The sequence below is a fragment of the Cyanistes caeruleus genome, chromosome 3 (assembly GCF_971803275.1).
Source record: "Cyanistes caeruleus chromosome 3, bCyaCae1.hap1.1, whole genome shotgun sequence".
Taxonomy (NCBI): domain Eukaryota; kingdom Metazoa; phylum Chordata; class Aves; order Passeriformes; family Paridae; genus Cyanistes; species Cyanistes caeruleus.
This window is the reverse complement of record NC_141703.1, coordinates 112173295-112187777: the sequence shown is the minus strand read 5'-3', so window position 1 is coordinate 112187777 and position 14483 is coordinate 112173295. Positions and strand designations below refer to the sequence as shown.

General features: G+C 40.6%; 1 long non-coding RNA gene across 1 annotated transcript in view; it reads left to right on the top strand.

The window, feature by feature from the left end:
* LOC111942126 (uncharacterized) overlaps positions 1–12762 on the top strand; it is a 130144-nt gene extending 117382 nt beyond the window's left edge. The window contains exon 5 of the long non-coding RNA XR_015285231.1: positions 9956–12762. This is a non-coding gene — a long non-coding RNA (uncharacterized LOC111942126). The remainder of the gene's footprint in view (positions 1–9955) is intronic.
* Positions 12763–14483: the final 1721 nt, after the last annotated feature.

The following is a 14483-nucleotide window of genomic DNA, read 5'->3' as shown; positions in this document are numbered from 1 at the left end:
TTGCCTCTTCCCAGCCTCTGAGTGGTAAGTGATGATGGGGGCACAGCTGAGCTGCATTTGCACTTGATGGGAGCAGGAATTGGCACACTTTGCAGGAAATGCCATCATATTTCAGAGTATCAAATCCAGATCTGACTGACAAAATGAACATGCTAAATGGTTTGTTGGGCGTGGGGGAGAGGATGCTCCAACAGAACGGGGATTGAGGAGGAACCAAATGTCATTTGTAAGCTGCAGGCTGAAGCTTGGACCTACAGGTCCTGGTGAGCCTGAAACACCCTGAGAGCTCCATGAGGCTCAGAAAGGACCCAGATGCCCCAGCCTCTCTCAGGCAGCCCCCTCCCCTGCTGCCATCTCATGCCCTGTAAGTTACATTTCTTTATGTACCTTAGCTGGGTAATTTGAGCTGAAGGTAACAAGGGTTATGCTCCCTTGTGCAGGAGATGTTTTTGGCCCAGCATCTTAGTAAGCATTAGGTCTGAAAAGGAGAGTGAAATTATCCTAATTACATTCTTTATTGTTTAGTTTATGAGGTTCTAAATCAAAGAATATGTTATGTCTTTCTTGTTTTCCCCCAGGTCTTCTTAATGGCTGGTTTTGTGCTTCCTAGAGGAAAATTGCTGTTTTTGTTGTTATTTTTTGTTAAAACAAGAAAAACTTTTCAGTACCTCACCTTTAAGACAGCTTGGGGAAATTTTTTCTTTTGATCTTCATTAATTTTTTTGCCCTTATGTAAACTTGAATTTATGCTCCCTCTCTTACTGGCAACCTGCCATGTCCTTCTGAGTTCTCATTTATTTGTCTCTCTTTCCCTGCTATCTTCTGGTTCCTTTCTCCATAAAATGAACAGGCTCTTGCTTACACTACAGCTCTGGATTTGATCCGCTGACTGATCCAAATATGCTGCTTGTTTCTGCATGTTCTTTGTGTCTGGAGTAAATTCTGTTTCAGCACTGCAATTATCATTACAGCTGATTAGAAAATTAATTTTTTTCATTTGGAATGTTTTGCAAAAAGCAAGTTTCTAAAAATGATTCCATTGAACACTGTAGGAATGTTCCCATTTTCTCTGTTAAGGACTGCAAGCAAACGTTGGGAGGTTTTTTTAGCATTTTGTTGAGACTGGCACAAATAAAAAAACCTACATTAGTTGATTTTTTTTTTTTTTTTTTAATTACAGAATTCATGTGTGTGTGGTCTCATACACCAAAATACCTTGTTTGTATATGTATTTTTATGATGCTGGAAGGAGCTACTGTAATTCAGAAGTCAGTATTATATTAGATGATATCACAATGAGTGAGGGTACTGTGTCTTGCTTACCACAGACTGATTTTGGTTTTCCTAAAGAAATAAGTCACAGAAACCTGTACTTCTGTTTTCAATAGTGGCCCTGCCAGACCTTATATTGTACACCCCAAATAAAGAGGTGTGTCAATCTTTGAAAATATGGCATTTAGAAACCATCTCAAAGTTTGAAATGAGAAAGGGTTTTGTTAGTCTTGGTCCCTGCAGTGGTATCCATGAAATCATCTGCTGATCTGGTAGAGGGAGGATCCTCTCCACTGAGGAATTTGGTGTCAAACCCTGCTGATGGTGCCAGGGCAGGGTCAGGAGGGGAGGGAGCCTCATCCTTCCTGCCCACACCACGTATTGCTCCAGTGCCCAGTGACAAAAATAGGAGTGCAGCTATTTCTGAGTCACCCCAGTGTGTTCAGCCTGTGCAGAGGACAATGAAGTGTTATTCTTTCCTCAGCTGATGGAAAGGGAGCGCTCCTGGGGTCTGTGTTTGCTGAGTGCTCTGGCTGTAAGGGCACCACTGCAGGCTGTGCAGAGAGATCTAAGCCAGAGCACGTTGCACCTGAGCCTTATCTAAGCCTGGGGGATGAAAGCACTGATGTGATCATGAACCAGCACTGGCACAGAGATACACTCTGAAGAATAAAAAACCAAACCTAGCAGTCTCATACACTCCTCCTTCCTGTCTCTGATTCAAGCACTGGATCAAGCACGTTTATGTACATGTTATGCAAACCATCAGTGCAGCCTTACTGGTGCTGTTACTGGAGCTACTGTTTGCTGTCTCCATAAAATTTAGTGCACATGGGACTCATCATAACACAAGCCCTGGCATGGGTCAGCCTTCAGATGATGTTTTCTCTCTTCCTGGCCTTTGTCACATTCAGAAAGCTGTGCAAATACCCGTTGGTTCTCACAGCATCGCTGCTGGAAACCAGAGGGAGGAATTTCTGGTCTCTGTCACAGATGGGAAAATGAGGCAGGGCTGGAAAGGACCTGCTGAAGGTCATGTGCCCAGCAGTGTCAGAAACTGCATCAGAGCTCATGGCTCTTAAATGCCAGCTGGGTTTGGGGGTTTGTTTTTGTTTTGTCCTGTTTTTCTCCTTCAAAATCAGAGTGGTGGATTTGGATGGGGTAGGTTGAACTGAGTTATCTTCAAAATAAATAACTGGACAATCTGCTGTGCACTACTCAACACCAATTTATATTGGGTCATCCTGCTCCTTATTTTTTTCCAGTAGCCCAATATTGTGTATTTAGCCTTTATGCTGCAGTAGGACTTTGTAACCAAACATTTCAGTCCATGTCCTAGAACAGTGCAGCTCCATTTGTAGTGACTGTTCTGAAAAAACCCCATGATAACTCCAGACACCTCACTTTGGATCTAGAGAGGCTTGGGTGCTGCTTTCAGCTTTCCCTCAGCTGTCCTTTGTGACCTCAGGGAAGTAATTTATTGCTTCCTGTCTTGTTTCTCCGTATCTAAAAATGAGCAATAATGGTTCTCTCCTTTTGAGGGTCTGGGTGAGGGTCTCAGATGCCCTGATCAAGAGGTGAGTAACTCAAAAAATTCTTTGAGTTCTTAAAGGAAAATAAGCCAGGAAATGAAGAGTATACTCCACAATGTGATGACAGCACCTGTCTATGTCTGCTTTTTTTTCCTCACTTTCATGTCACCCCATAGAGAATTGTGGAGATTTACCTCTACTTTATCTCTCTCCAGGATGTTCTGGACCTCTGCTTACATCCTAATGATATGTGATCCTTTAATGTTGAAATTTTGAGCTAAATAGGATTTTCTTTTTTTTCAATGCAATTCAGACTGCTGAAATCTGCTTCTGTAGTTCAGCAACAAAAGCTAGATCTGCCAAATTATTCAAAAACAATTAGAACAGATGGCAAAATATGGCATCTCAAACCTCCCAGAAACATTTAACATCCTGATTACATTTTATAGAATAAATGTTGACTGAGATAAGTGCAGTAAGGCACTTTTTATAAGTGCATTGACAGTTTTTGTTTCCCAGAGACAGAATTATGGTTTAGTTACATTAGTAGAGACACTGTGATATAAATTTAAGGCAAATCTCACAACCTAAGATAATACAGATGGTAGCACCTGTATTCTTTATTTTTCAGTTGTTTACATGACCACCAAGAGAGATGTAATCTGTCACAAGTGAATTTGTTCTTTTATGTGGTTTTGTTTTTGTTTGGGTTTATTTTTTTGTTCCACTGAAATGAATTTTAGCTCTTTCAGTCCAAAAAACCTGATGGAAATGTCTGGCCAGGTGAGTGTAATGGGAATCTCACCCTGCAATCTGAAGGATGTCTTTGGTCCTTTTCAGATCTTTCCAACCTCCTGCTGCAGGGTGAAAGTAGATCAGCACCCATGAAGAGGCTCTCCATCACTGCATGGCCAGAACTGGCCTTTCTCAAAATCTCATCCCGATTTGAGGGCATTTCAGCTTGCCAAGAGTTTAAAGAGTTTAAATAGTAGGAGCAAGGGAAGAAAAAGTGGGTTTTTTTCTGTAATTTTAATGGCTTTAAAGCTTACTTCTGTGACATTTTCAAGCTTAAAGGGTGAGGTAGTGGAAGGAATCCTTAGGGTGAGTGGTAGGTGAAAATGAGAAAGAGGAAGATGAGGTTTTTACTCCATTGCTAACTTTTAGAAACTGCAATTTTAGGGAAAGTAAATGACCTAAGATCCACAAAGAGTGTTGGTGCTGTCAGCAATAGACAGATTCCATTCGTTTCAGTGCACTTTCAATCAGGTAGTGAAGAAGGAAGTTTTAGTTGTGGGATAGATGCAGGTGAAAAGATAAATTCTGCTTACTGCTGGTTCCTGTTTGTGAGGTTGAAGAAATCAGGCCATCACCAGCATTTCAACCTCAAAGACAAATTTTTAGTTATGAACTCCCAGAGGCAAAGAAGGGCAAAAAAAAAAGTGTCAGAAATCAGCAGTTCAAAAATTTTTAGGCAGTCTCTGGTGTTTTGAAGAGATGGGCTGTAGAAAGCTGACACTATGGATGGAACCAACATCTGCATCCTTCTCATGATGGGAACACTGAAGGTGGAGATTATGACAATTTTTTCTTCTTTTAAGGTTTTAGGAATCTTAAGGGTTGTTGATAAGTTGAATTCTGTAAGCTTAGTAAATAGTTTAATTTGTCATTCTTGATGCAAATAGATAACATGAGCCAAAGGGCTCAGGTGAACATTATCAACCTAAAGTTCAGCCCTTTAGTGATGGAAGAGGTGGCAGTTATCAAATATATGCAGGAGCCTTGGAGGGGAGGAGAAGGAAATTTTAAATAATTTCAAATTCTTGTCTTATTCTGGTGGCACTTCGGCTAATTTGGGCTGATTCCTGAGGTGGTGTGCTTCTCCAGAGCCACCCTTCCCTGGAGAAAAGCCATTTGGAAATGAAAAGTTGTCCAAAGGAATGTTGTTGCAGGAATCTGTCACTTTGGGTGATATTTTCAGCCAGAAAATTTAGTTCATTTTGCCTGGAAATGAACGTGGAGTGAAAAGGGAACAAGGGGGAGTTAATTTCTCTAGAGGGGAGTTTCAAGTTGAACTCCATGCAGCTCACCAGGAATTGCAGAGTGTGCACGTGGTGAATTCAGGGGAGCTGCTTACAGGAATGGAGCAGCAAAGCTGATTTTGGCAGGGCAGAAAGAACACGTTTCCCAGGGATGTCAGAGGCCCCTGTGCTCCTGGTTTGCTCTGAATCCAGAACAGCTGGGAGCATAACCCAAATCCTCCACACTGCAGGCAGGTGCTTTATCACCAGAAAATCAAAAGCTGATCTGCTGGTAGGAGATGACCCCTCAGTCAAATGTCAAAACTTTGAAATATTTTCTTAAGATGTCATCTTTCTTTTCTGATATTCTGGAAGATGTAGAGGCCAAAATGAGTTGCTTCAGGCTGATTGTTTGATTGATTGACAGTCTGTGAAAGCAGCTTTGGTGTCCACCTGTACAACCACACACCTGGGAGGCAGCACAGGAGCTTTCAAAGCTCTCTGTTTCTCTGGCAGCAAAAACAGAAGTGTAAAGGTGGAAACCTGGTCTCAAAATGGAATACACCGAGTAACTCAAGTAATGAACTGATTTCAGAAGAAAATATTTTAATAGAGAGGATACAATAGCACCTGAGCCTAATTTCTGAACTCTTGATTAGGAAGAGATTAGGAAATCTCTTGTGTTTTGAAGAACTGGTTTGTAGGAAACTGACACCATGGATAGAACCACAGCTACTTCCTTCTCATGATGTGAACACTGAAAGGGGAGATTATGGCAATTTATTTTCTTTTAGGGTCTCAGGAGCCCTAAATGTTGTTGGTAAGTTAAATTCTGTAAGCTTAATAGTCAATACAAAATCTGGTTCTCTGAGGGGCTGAGAGACACAAAGGGAGAAACTGCACAGCCCCAGAGCTGCAGCAGGATGAACCTGACTGCATTTAATTTCTCTGCTATTTAACTTTAGGTGAGTAAATTGATGCTGAAATCATACAATATGTGTGGCAGGAATGCTGACACCACTAACTGCACTTAAGGTTTTCAGTGTAACAGCTTGGTTACGCTGAGCTTGGTCCCAGTGGTGACTTTCAGACTCTGGAGACACCATGGTTTGCTGTATACACAAAGAATGCTGTCAGATTGGGTTATTATTGTTTTATGGTGTTTAATTATTGTTTTATCATGAAAACTGCTCAAATTGTTTCCTAGAGTGAGTCAAGACAGCTGCCAAAGTAGCATCACTTTTACGTTTCACCAAGTCATCATAATAAAACTGCCTTGCCCTTAATACCTTAAAAGAGTAGTGAAATTAAATTTAACTTCAGAGAAGAGAATAAGTGCAGGTTCTAAACAGGACAGGATTTTGTGCTGCTAAATGGATTATACCTCTGTCAGGGTACTCCAGATTTTACAGGCTCAAATCTGAGTTTCACATATGGCCTCAGCCCTAGGCCAGGGTCCTGTGTGAATTATTCCAGACTTGTACATAGAAATCTCTGCTCCAAACATGAATCCAATTACCAGCTGCAGTCAGGCAATTGAATGGCTACAGAAAAAATAATCTGAGACACTGGGGGGTGGGAGGGAAGGGAAACAGGGGAGGAGTGGGGAGAGGACTATGATTTGTGTAGTAATCAAGAGGAGAAGGTCAATTGTAATAGAACAGGCTGGTTTAGGAGACAAAGCTAATGCGGGATGCCTTCCACTCTGTTGAGGGATGCTATCAATAGATCTGCTGCTTTCATTACAAAAAATGTCACTGACAAGATGAATATAGGCAGGGAAAGAAGGGCTTTTGATGGATCAGGTGATTAAAACCCAGGCTGCAGACGAGCAATTAGCACACACCAGGCTGATGACCTGTACAGGAACTCAGGTACACGAAGGGAGGAATGGAGAAGGTGCAGCAGTGCACGCCCACGGACAGCTGGTTCTGGCTGATGACACTGGATGGGCTTTTCTGCCTGTTTTCCACTACTGTGAAGCCCTAAACAGGAACCCCAAAACCTCCAGAAAGTGCATGGGTTTGCTAGCAGTTTGATTGCAGTTTAAGCAGCCAGCACTCTGTTTTTCTAGACGAAGCAGGACTAGAAATGAGTACCTACTGCAGTCTTTGTATGGTGGCTGTGGCTGCTCAGAGCCTGGTTTGAAGTGTCTGCTGTGTCAGGGCACCCATGCACCCATTAAACATTTCACTGCTCATTTACTGACAGCAGCCTGGGCAGCTGACACCCACATTCCTCGAAAATTGCTTACTTTTTTATCCCTTCTGCATCTCACAAGGTGAGGGCTTCTGAAAAATCTAAGAGTGTGTTTTCTGCTAGGATTGCAAAATAGTAGTTAAGCCTTCAAGTGCACTCCCCCAGCCTACAGGTCAGCCTATAAATCAGCAAGAAAAAGGGTTTGGATACTTATGTTTGTTTTACTGGTGTTTGCATAATACTATATGTTATTCTCGAGATATGGCAAGTGAGCTAATGCTTTCATCGGTTTAAAATGCTGGCACTTATCAATTACAATAATTGATTGTCACAAAGCTTGTACAATACTTAATTTATGGTTGAGAGAAATGCTATGGATTTCTTCAACTCTTTCTGAGGTTTTAATCGTGTCTTTCATAATATAAGGCGCTGAGATGCAGCTTTTAAATAGAACACAGAAAAACCTACAAGCTTTGTTGGAAACATCTATGATTTCATTTAAAAAAACAAAACCAAAACCAAACCAGCCCAGATTTTGAAAAATTGGGGCATCAGAAGTTATGACGAGATGTCAGGAGCTATTTATTCCATGAAAGCGTATGGTGTTAATGTATCCATCAGTGCTGATAAATCCATCATGGCTTAATCTGTTGTGCTCAGTGTGGTAACAGGACAAGGAGCAGCCATCTGCTTACCGTATTTGATTGCTGTTTCTTTGCACAAATACAGTCCTGCTTCCAGCACTTAAGAGTGATTAGCTGCAACTTATGGAGCTTGCAGTGACATTCCCACTGAGTAATTACTGGAGAAAGCAATCGCGGGAGCATCTGAACGCGGGGGCAAATGGTTAGCGACTACATTTGTGACAAGTTTAAGGTCTGACAAATCTCCCCCCACTCGTGTGCCATAAGGGAAAGGAAAAAGGGCAGAGCACAATCTGTAAAGGACGGGGATGTCTGCTGCAGATATTTTTCCGAAGCCTACTCTGCAGAAGCTTGAAAAGCCTGATTTCCTATCCCTCCAAGCCCCCGAGGCAAAACAGTCCTTGATTAAAAAAGGGGGGAAAAAATTTAATTGCTCTTTCTCTCACATTCCTAGCTTGGTAATTTGTTTTTCCAGTAGTTGCACAAGATCAGGGATGGGGGCTTTGTGCTCAGACTCCCCTCATTGGGAGGTGGTGGGGGCCAAGGCACAGGCATGACAAAAGCTTCTGTCCCCCTGATTAATAGTTTATTTCATTTACTGTGTTAAAAGGGGCTAGCTCTCCAAAGCCTGTCTTGAAATTACTGGTTTGGAGAGATCTGCTGCCAATACTGAACCTTCCTGTATCCCTACCCTGTCCTTGAACTTTACTCACCCAAATGTTTGTTTATAGAGGGGCACATTAAATGTGCAGTGAAAGAGAGTTGACTTAGCAGCACAAAGATAATCGGAACAACTCCAAGCCCCAGTTTTGTCCAATTTTAAGTTCTTAAGGGGGATTTGAGGTTTTCTTAGAACTACTTATGGTATTTTGAGCAATTTTCTTTTTGATGAGCTGCAGCTATTACCCTTCTCCTTTTGTAGGATTTTATTACCTTCTTTCCCTCTGACCAAAGACCCCAGCTCTTCCCTTTTCCCCACCTCCTCTCACTCTGAGGGGAAATTAAAATGGAACTTCATATTGCCTCCACTGGGCTTTTCACCAAAAAGTCAAGTCTTGACTGTGACTTCAGATTTGCATTGGCCTGACACAAAAATTAATTTATCTGAAATTATGTAGCTTTTTGAAGTGCTTTGGGACATGTGAGAGATTCTACATGTCCTACAACTAATGTGAGTGTATTTTACCTGCCCTGATAATGGCCAGCTGTACCTCAGGATTGTGCTCTCAGCAATCATTCAGAGACTTCTTTTCCTGGGGCAGGAGTAACATCAACCAAACTTCAGAGCTCTTAGATCTGCAGCTGTTTTCAAGGGGCTTTTTTTGGCTTTAGGAGAAGAAAAACCATTCATTGTGCAGTTCTCCCCATGCAAAGTGAACTTGAACATGGTGGTGAAGATTTTCCCTGGAGCTCTTGGCGTGTGTGCCAGAGCAGCCCTTGCCAAATCTGGGTGACTGGCTGAGAAGGGAAAGACACTTTTGTATAGCTGTGGACTAAGATTTTAAAATTTCTTTTGTAAACAGGTGAAAATGCAGACCTTTCCTCTGAAAATTCCAGAGCACAGGCCGTGTAAGGTCCTATTGAACAACAGAAAACACTGCCTGAAGCACCTCGCCACATACTGAACCCTGAGCACCCCTAATCCAACCTGCTCCTGAGGTTTTGCCCTGAGTAGGGCAGGGACTGAGGGGTTTGGGAGCCAGATCCCAGAAAGGCATGAGAAAGGTGCCACATACTCAGACTGGGAAAAAAGGACACATGAATGTTGCAGTTTTGCCATGAGCAAATTGATGGAGTTTCTCAAAATAGAGGGAACACTTGTGAAAGAAATCTTCCCTTCCTTTGTCTTGTCCTGGAAGGGTTTGTGATCTCAGTTCTCATTCTGCCTTTTGGTCAGATCTTTTTGTTCTGAGTCAAATTGTGATGGGACAATTTCCTTTCCATGCCAGAACGTATTGCAGTACTAATTAATCTTTGCTTTAAGAGCTGGAGTCACCAGTAGAGAGTGATTGGGTTGTTCCTTACCTTGAATGAGAAGTGGTGACTTTTGTTTGCTGCTGCTGCTGCTGACTGGATTTGTGCCAGAGTCATACAGCAAATTAAATATTATATATCTCTCATATAACCCTGGCTAATTTAGATCCAAAGCAATTGCTTCTGGAGTAATTGATTTACATCTATAGCCATAGCCAATATTTCTGCATGTCTTTTGTTGTTTTAATTATCTAATGATCTGATTGTGCAAGCAATACAGGATAAAGACTTATGTTTATTTAATTTTGCATTGCAGAAAGTCAACAATTTGAAAAGCAGAAGTTTGCAGTCCAAATTTCACGGGACCTTTTGACCTGGACATCTTCTTGACCTTTACAACTTAACAAAAGTGAAATTTTATGTATAAATATTACATGTGAGAAACATCCCATATTGTGTTACAAGTAAATACTTATTTCCCCCATTTTATATTAGATCATAGGATTTGCTTTTTGTCAAGGAATAAATTTGTAGCTTATTTTATTAACCAAGACTGAGAAAAGACTGCCTGGGTTTTTTAGTTGGGTTATTTTATTTGAGATTTTTTTTTTCTTTTCCCAAGTAATACTATGATTTGATGTTGTTTGACTGTGCCTGCTTTTGAAAGCTGATTACAGCATTTGAGGACATAGGATGCAATCAGTCTTTAGCTAATTACTTTAGCTAGTTCGTTATTAATTTGCAATGCAACCTCTTCCAATCTAACAAGCCACCATCTATGCCATGCCAATGACAGTGAAAAATGAAGCAGAAAGGGCTAAGGAGCTCTGGAAGGATGGGAGATGATGCTACAGCTTTATTCCATCATTGCTGGCTGAGGATCTGTCTGGGGAAAGTTTCCTGCTTGCCATCAGAGGGGGACTGGAGGGTGGGAATCCAACTACAGGTCACTTACCAGAAATTGTGTCAGTCTGAAGATGAGAAGAAAAAATATTGATAATGCCTTTATAGAAACCAGTCAGAATGAAGACCAGAAATCCACGGCACAGAGGAATAGAAGATGTGGAAAAGGAGAGTTGGGAAGAGAGAAGGGTGGTGCTGATAAACAAAAACTTTTATGAAATGCATGAACAGAAAGCAAATTGCTGTGCTGTCAAAAGGTTTGAAGGGAGTATGTAGCCTCAAACACCTTGTCAACAACCTTATCTGAAAAAAATCTAAATTCTCACTGTGTCAGGATTCATTGGAATCAAACATTTCTGGAAGGAATTGGTGAGGCATTTGTTCCTGCCAAAATCCTAAATAATCCTTCTTATATTGCTGCAAGGGGAGAATGAGAATAAAATGCTGAGAATTCTGCACCATTAGAGTATGTTTGCAGGGAAAATTAAGCATGAGGTTGTCAGTCACCGAATTTCATCAGATTCCTTCAGATCATATTTTTGTTAAATAAGAGATTTTATGTTATTTCGCCCCTTTGTGCCCTTCTCTCTCTCTCTTACATGCTGCAGATTTTTTGCTGTTTACACCAATACTGGTCTTTTCAAAATGGTCCAGTGCAGATTTTCCAGAGATGCCCCATAGCCCTGCTGCTATTTAATTTCTTTGGCCTTCTAAGTAGGTGCGTTTAAGTTACTTTACTACCACCAGAACTTCCTTCTTTATCCAATACACCCTGCCTGGTGATTACAACCATATTGTCACTTATTTTATTGATGCTGAATTAACCGTAGTTTCTAGTGATTTTTATTATTATTATTTTGGTAAACAGTTTTTGTGCTGTTTTCCATTGTTCTATATTTTTCACATTTTTTATGACCTTTACAAACTCTACTTCCGGGGCTGTAAAATCCATGAAATGTGGAGCTGGAAACAGAGTAATGCAATACTTGAAAAAAACGTTATACTCATTTTATAGTCATTTGTTAGGTAATCAATTTAAAGGTCTTCTATACTGCCCTTTAAAAGTAGGTGAAATTCCTATAAGCATTAATAGGATTTACATTTCCTGTTCACTGGAGACCATATTCTTTAATTTGCTTCTCTTTCTTTCTTTACACAAGTAAAAAGAATCGTGTTGATAAAATACTACAGCGTATTTACAAGTACTTTCAATATTTGATTTTAACAACTTTGTCTACAAATTTGTTTTGGTCAGACAGGCATAAAACCATAATAGCATTGTTTTTATTGCAGCTCTTTCCTGATAATATAGCAATGGTTATTTCATAGCTAATACGTTTAGAGGGACATAAATCTGACTCTCAGTATTGATCACCCGCCCCAGCGAAAAAGACTCAGTGGATTAAAATGCTGAAGTGCAAGCTCAGGGTCATCCCTGAGGGAGGTGCTGTCAGAGCAACCACCCAGGTAAATTAGCAAGTGGCAAATTTAGAGGAAAGGTGGGGCAGGTGGCATCCAGAGAATGGTGGGAGAGCAAAGAACTGCAAACTGAACTCAGACACCTGTGGGCATACTGGAAACAAAACCCCACAAGTTTCAAGAAGAAGAAAAAAATTGGAACACATTCTTAAAACTCCTGGATTAAAGAGAATTATTTTCCCCCTCCAGCAAGTGGGCATGTTGGACGTGTCTCTGCTGTCTTGAGTTTGTGCTGAAATTGGCCCTGACATCTGGAGGCTACTGCAGTATCTAGACTTTGGAATTTAAGAAAAAATACAGGGCAAAATCATGTTTTAGTCATGTTTTTCTGTAGTGGAAAAAAATCTTTTTTTCCACAAAAAAACCCCAATTTTGTGTTTGAGCTGCATTGCCAGGGGTTTTCTGAGGCAGGTTGAACTTTAGCAGATATTTGGGATAGTGTGTGTGGCAGAAAACAACACAGTGAGCTTAGGTGGCATTCATATTGGACAGAGACAATGTTCAGACTTCAACAACTTCATCACAAATGAAATGTAACAACTGCAGGGATTTCTGCAGACTCTGTTCAGTAAAATACACTTGCACTGTTCATTGGAACCTGAAACACAAATTAATTGAAAGCCATAATATTTTTGTAGTGTAATAATTCCACAGTTATGTTCAGGCACTTTCACTTCATATCATGAATGATTATTTAAAAGTAACTTTTCTTTTGGTGCACAGCAAAAAAAAAAAAAAAAAGAACACATTTTTTAGCTGGCTTTCCATCCTTGCCTCAGAGCTTGACTGATCATCTCTTTCATCAGAGGTCATCTGTGCTTCTAAAAATGAAACCTGTGTGGCCACTGTTTGTTCAGTTGTTGCATATTAGCTCCTCAGTGGTTAAAAAGATCTGAACAAATAAGAGGGCTTACCCTACATTATATTACCCTTTATTAGTAGGAAATTGAAGTCTAGAGATTATTATTAAGCCTCAGCCACTGCAGGCTACCCATACTCGGATAAAGACCCCTCGAGCTGACCCTTGATCAAGCTGCATTAGGAGGGTTTTACCCTGGTTGCTAATTAAATAAACAGTGCTGATGGTATTATTCCTCCTCAGAGGCATTCCATGACATCAGCTCTCCGTGGCACCCAGGGACAAAGGGAATCAGGTTCCTTTTGGAGGCTCAGTGGTGAGTTCAGGGTCTGGCATGGGCCATCCTGCCCTGTTGTGTTTAAACACGGCTGGATCGTGTGTCAGAGGGTTTTTCCTTGAAGTTTGGGCAGAAGCGGGACAAGGTTTCTATTAAAATAGAAACTTTGTGGGTTTTTGCTTTCCAAGTGGAAGAGAGGCAATTTAATTTCTGCCTTGGTGTGCCAGGAAATACAGAAGGAAACAGCTTGATGAGTCTGAGAAGCACAGACATCTAAAGAGAGGGTATTTGGGTAACTTTGGTCCCTTTCCAGTACTTAACTCAGATTTTTACTAAGAATGTGATTTTACAGACACATTTCTTCACTTCAAGGTAGGAATAAGGTTAAGGTAAAGAACTCTTATAAATTTTTCCAGTGATTCATATGGAAATTTCAATTGAAGGGCAAAATCTCTCAGCCAATATCACCTAAGAGTAAATAAATTCCAAGCAGAATATTTATTATTATCTGGGAAAACAGTCATCTCTTCTTTAAACAGATAGAGTTCACTGGAAACAAAATAGAGATGGATCTGGGGTTTATTTTGTTTTTCTGATTTTGTCTGTGTGAAGGAAGTCCTGAGGTTTACACAGAGCTGTGCTGAGATCAAAAGGTCCAACCTGGATAACAGAAATTCTTGTCACTCAGGATGACATAAAGGATCACCTCACCACTGTACTGTGGACTGCACTGCCTCCCAGTCCTGAGTGTGGAGAACATATGAGCAGGAGCCAGAAAAATCAAAATAAATACTCAGCTTTTCTTCCCAACATTATTGAATTTTGGGGGGATTTATCTTTGGTACAGTGTGCTCTTGGGGAAAACACATGGGCCAGGGCCTTGGCCCTCCAAGTCCAGGTCCAAGGAGAAAGAAAAACAAATTTAGCTAATTAAGGAGGTGTTATTACTTGTTTGGTTTGGTTGTTTCACAAATCAAGTATCTTATGACTTAAATGAATTTTGTTTGAATTAGAGTATTTTCAAACTAAAAAATTATCAAGTTCAAATAGAAAAATTTCTAACAATCAAAAAATTTGCTCCTGTTTTTTGACAATTTGTTCTGGTTGCGAATTATCATCAACATGAAAGAATTTGTTACAGCTTTTCTTTCCCTATCCATTACTTTTTTTTTTTTTCCCCTATAGTCCTTACTAATTATTTCTCTTACACTTTTTAAGTAATTAGTTAATGAACATCCTGATCAGCAGGGCACCATCCTGCACCAGGCTCACAGGGAAATGCCACAGGTTGACATTCAAGGATTTTGACCCAACACTGTCCCAGTT